This window comes from Triticum aestivum, chromosome 5D (genome assembly GCF_018294505.1).
Source record: "Triticum aestivum cultivar Chinese Spring chromosome 5D, IWGSC CS RefSeq v2.1, whole genome shotgun sequence".
Taxonomy (NCBI): Eukaryota; Viridiplantae; Streptophyta; class Magnoliopsida; order Poales; family Poaceae; genus Triticum; species Triticum aestivum.
In genome coordinates this window covers 373,011,368-373,016,609 of record NC_057808.1, presented here as the reverse complement: position 1 = coordinate 373,016,609, position 5,242 = coordinate 373,011,368, and the positions used below count along the sequence as shown (strand labels likewise).

The window sequence follows — 5,242 nt, the reverse complement described above, 5'->3', positions numbered from 1 at the left end:
CGTGCAGGCGGACGATGCTGTCGAAGAAGGCCCGTGCGACGGAGGTGGCGGTGTAGGGATGGCCCAGCGCGATGAAGTGCGCCTACTTAGAGAAGCGGTCGACCACCGTAAGGATGACGGACTTGCCGCCCACCTTGGGAAGGCCCTCGATGAAGTCCATGGAGATGTCGGCCCAGACCTGAGAGGGCACCTCAAGGGGCTATAGCAGCCCCGCCAGCTGCAGTGTCTCCGTCTTGTTGTGCTGACACGTCACGCAAGACCGCACCCAGTCCCGCACCAGCGCGCCGTCGCCGGGGATGTAGAAATCTGCTCGGAGACGGTGAAGGGTCTTCTGCACGCCCTCGTGGCCGGCCGAGTGGGCCAGCAGCAGGGCCTGGTGACGGAGGTCGCCATGATCCAGCACGAAGAGCCGGCGCCCGTGGAGGAGGAGACCATCGGCCAGCCGCCACGGCTCCTCGAGGTCGCCATCCTCGAGGCACTGACGGAGGAGCTGCGCATCCGTGGCGCTAGCGGTAGCTCGGCGGATGTCGTTGATGAAGGCGAAGGAGGGTCCCGAGCAGATGCAGAGGGCCGCCCCCGCAGAGTCGACGGCGTCCGTGTCAAGGTACGGAAATAAATTAAAAGAATATGTACTAGTAATGGCGTTTCCAATCCCATGTCATAGTACGTACCCACGTAACACCAGCTCTCTCCCGCTAATTTTTTTAAATAATACATTTTTTATTAATTTTCATAAATATTACGTTGGATTCATAGTTTTCAAAAATAATGCACCATCGGCCCGCTGCTGGCCGACGGGCCAGCTGTCGGCCCAGTCGGCCTGCTGTGGGCTGACTAGGCCCAATTGGCCAGCAGAGGGCCGATGGTGTATTATTTTTGAAAATTTTGTATCAAGCGTAATATTTATGAAAATTAATAAAAAATGTATTATTTTTTAAAAAAATTAGCCTCTCTCTCCATCCCCTCTCTCACATGACCATCAGGGCCGGCCCTGGGGGGTATGGCGGGAGGGGCGACGGCCCAGGGCCCAGGCCGGGAGAGGGCCCATGATGTAGGATACATAGCCCAGCAAAAAATAGGTATGAAAACAAATTATACATGAGAAAAGGAATGGGATGGGCCGGCTCTGCAGATAGCTAGATAGCTTTTTCTGATGATAACTCATCTGATGTTGATCTTGATGATTCTGTCTCTGAGTTAAAAGTGTTAGGTAACTTTGCCGGATGGTTTGATGTCAGCGCTTGAGATTCTTCAGTTTGTTATGAATGTAGATTGCTATCCAAATGTATCTCTTGCCTATCGGACCCTCTCAACAGTTCTTGTGTCTATAGCCTCAGCTGAAAGAAGTTTCTTTAAGCTGAAACTATTGGAAAATTATTTGAGGTCAACTATGTTGCAAGACAGATTGAGTGACTGCTGCATTGAGAAGGATATCTTGGACAATGTTGATCTTGATTGTGCCATTAATGCCTTGCATCAAGAAATGCCCGAAGAAACTTTTTCTGAAGCACCGAAGTATTATTGTTGTCAATGAGGTCAGTCGAATTTGATTCTTATTTAAGGTAATCATGTCATGGAATGCTATATTTTTAGTATTTGTCGTAATATGACATTGTCCTATAGTCAAATCTAAACTAAAGAAGTGTGGTTGAAAGTTTATTCTTAATAGGTTTATGTATCACGCACACGAATACATATATATATGGTCTTAACACATAGGAGCCCATAGCCTCGAGTTCGCCTAGGGCCTCCCGAAACACAGGGCCGGCCCTGATGACCATCGAATTGCACCTAACTCGCCGGGTCGTGATATTGTGAGTTTGTGACCATCAATCCACCATTATACTATCTCAACAGCGACGAGGTCATCACCGTGCTGCAGGTGGCCGAGCTGCCGGAGGTATACATCTCCTCGTCGCCCTTCACGAGCACAGCCGGCCACATGAACGCGGGCCTCGACGCCGGCACGTCCGGCGGCGGGGCGGAGTGCGTCAGGATCTGCAGGATGGCCTGCGCCTGGGGCCGCTCCCCGGGGTTCGGGTGGCTGCACGCGAGGCCCAGCAGCAGGAGCCGCTCCGCCTCGGCCTCGTCGAACGCGCCGGCGAGCCTCGGGTCGACGGCCTCGAGGAGGCTCCCCGCGCCATGCAGCTCCCACGCCTCCTCCAGCAGCTGGCTGCACCCGGCGGGGTGGCAGCAGGAGTTCCGGCGGCCGCAGACGATCTCCAGCACGACGGCGCCGAAGCCGAAGACGTCCGACTCCCTGGTGGCCCTGCCGGTGTGGAAGCACTCGGGCGCGATGTAGCCCAGCGTGCCCGGCAGGCCGGCCCGGTCGGTGTAGGAGGTCTTGTCGGCGTCGAGCGCGCGGGCGAGGCCGAAGTCGCCGAGGCGGGCGTTGAAGGCGGCGTCCAGCATGATGTTGGACGGCTTCATGTCCCGGTGGATCACCACGTGGTCGTAGTCGTGGTGGAGGTAGTTGAGCGCCGACGCGACGCCGGCGGCCACCTTGTAGCGCTGCTCCCAGCTGAGGGTCCGAGACGGGGCGTCGCCGGAGCGGGGGAAGAGGTGCCGGTCCAGGCTGCCGTTGGGCATCAGGTCGTACACCAGCAGCAACACGCCGTTCTGGTGGCACCACCCTGCAAACAAACAAACAAGCGCGTCCATTATTCTTGAGCTGTTAATTAATCTACCTTTGTTCTTTGAAGATCACATGGGAACAGCTAAGTGTGATGACTGGTGAGTGCTCTCAGCTGTTAATCTATCTTTCTTTTCTTAAGATCACATGGGAACAGTCACGTCTCCATCACCCCAAAAGTTTTATACTAATGCAATTGGGGTGCTGGTGTGTGATGATGACTGATGAGTGTGAACTGCTGCTGCCGATTGGGAATTAGTTAAGTCAGAGGTGACCCATTTTCCGGCGACCTACCCTACGGATATTTTACTCAGAAAACTAAGGAATCAGGTCAAATTTGCATCATCGGAATGTGACGCATTGCTCACGTTCGATTCGACCATATCGCTTTATTTTGTGCAACTCCTCCAATTGCATGCAGATGCAGTCGCCAGCCCGTGAAATCATTTTTTTATTTCCAACGCCTAGCTAGTTGCCTACGTCGTGTAGTTTATTACTATACTAGTTCCAAGTTTGACAGAAATGCCCTATTCAACTGATCTGATTTTGATAAAAGCTACTCCCTCGGTTTTAAAATAGATGACTTAATTTTATACTAATTTTAGTACAAAGTTAGTATAAAATTGGGTCATCTATTTTGAAACAGAGGTACATGCAAAACACGTAGTGTAGCAAGTCAAAAAAAGTCAAACCTTTTTAACACATGACCAAACTAACTAAGAAATGAACATTCTGATCTGGACAGACTAACTGAGCATATAATGAGCAGTAATTCAGCAAGGAAAACAAAGATGAGAAATGATCTGGGATATGATTAAGCAATTCCTTACCGATGAGCTTGACGAGATTACGGTGGCGGAGGCGGTTGATGATGCTCAGCTCGGCGAGGAAGTTCTCCTGCCCCTTGGTGTTGGCCCCGGAGAACTGCTTCACGGCCACCTCCATGCTCCGCCCACCTTCCCCGGCCACGGTGGCGCGGTACACCACGCCGTACCCTCCCTGCCCCAGCTTCATCTTCTCGTCGAAGTTGTTGGTTCCTCTCTTGAGCTCCCTGAAGTCGAACTCCCTCGGCATCCCCGGGATAGCGCTCAGGTCAACGGCGGTAACGCCGGCAACCATCTTGCTCTTCCTCCTGATGTACAGGCCGGCGAGCAGCCCGATGGCGAGCACGATGGCGCACGGCACGCCCACGGCCGCCCCGATCTTCCGGCCGGAAATGGACCTGCCGGCGGTGCTGGAGTCGAGGAGCCTCTCCACCGTCATGTTCCACATGCGCACGCAGTTGAACTGGTACTTGACGCCGGTGGACGCCGAGAAGCCGAAGTAGGCCCGCTTGCCGAGGAGGACCGCCGAGAGGTCCAGCGGCGCGTCGAGCACGGGGACGCCGGGCCTGCTCCCGTTCTTGGCAACGTACGCCCGCACGCGCCGCGACTCGCCGTCGTAGTCGACCCAGACCATGTAGAAGCCGTCGTTGACGGTGGTGTCGATGGGGGCGAGTTGGATGCCGAAGGGCGTGAGCGAGGCGGCGTGGGTGGAGCGGACGCCATTCACGTCGAGGCCGACGTGGTTGTCGTCGGGGTCGTAGGGCTGCTTCACCGTGTCCAGCTCCACGGCCGCGAACCCGTTGGCGGCGTCGCCGTCCGTGGACGCGTTGGTGAGGCCGAGGTACCCGCCGTGGCTGCCCGGGGGCGGGCCGCCGCCGCCGTTGCTGGACGCGACGACGAACGCGAGGCCTTCGCCCTTGTTGGTCGCGTTGGCGCGGTAGAGGTTGATCCGGAACACGGTGGAGAAGGAGGCGACGTACCTGCCGCCGGCGCCGGCGCGGAGGCCCACAGGACGAACGGCGAAGAGAGGAAGACGCTGCCGGTCTGGTTGACGAGGAAGTTGTCGGGCCCGCTGGCGCTGTTGCTGTCCGGGGTGATCTGGAGCGTGTTCTGGGTGACGCTGGAGTTGCCGGCGAAGGTCAGGTTTGCGGGGAGCTGCATGAGGGACCGGTCGAACGTGGGGAAGGAGAAGGTGGTGAACTCCTTGCCGGCGACGGTGCTGGTGAAGGTGGCGGACTGGGCGCGGACGGCGTGGAGGGTCAGGCAGACGGTGATGCACCACAGCAGGACAGCGACGGTGGTGGAGCAGGGAAGGTGGCAGGAAGGCCCCATGGGGATGATCGAGCAGAGTTGACGGTGGTCAGATGGCAAGGGGTGATGTACGTATACGTGCACTGATGTACCAATCCAACACGGGGTTCCTCTTCCCACTTTTTCTTTACAGTACAAAAGCAAGCGTTCATATACACGCGCATACACACGCACACCCTATTTTTATGAGCACCTTCGAAAGTCTGAGCCGGCATATCATCTTGAAATTTACGAAGGCACTTCGTCGTCGACGGGATCATCTCCTCCCACTAAATGTGCATTGCTGGAAATCCTGAATAAATTCAGAAATAAATGCAAGCACCAGGACTTGAACCCTGATGGGTTGGAAATACCACAGTCCCTCTAACCATTCAACCACAGGTTGGTTCGCCCTCTTCCCACTTGTTGCTATATGTCCAATGCTCCTCCCAGAGCAGCCACAAATCAGCGTCTATATATTTGTGGACGGGCCTCA

General features: G+C 55.4%; 1 pseudogene; it reads right to left on the bottom strand.

Moving 5' to 3' along the window:
• Positions 1-1,618: 1,618 nt before the first annotated feature.
• On the bottom strand, positions 1,619-4,788 carry LOC123124984 (probable L-type lectin-domain containing receptor kinase S.5; annotated as a pseudogene).
• Positions 4,789-5,242: the final 454 nt, after the last annotated feature.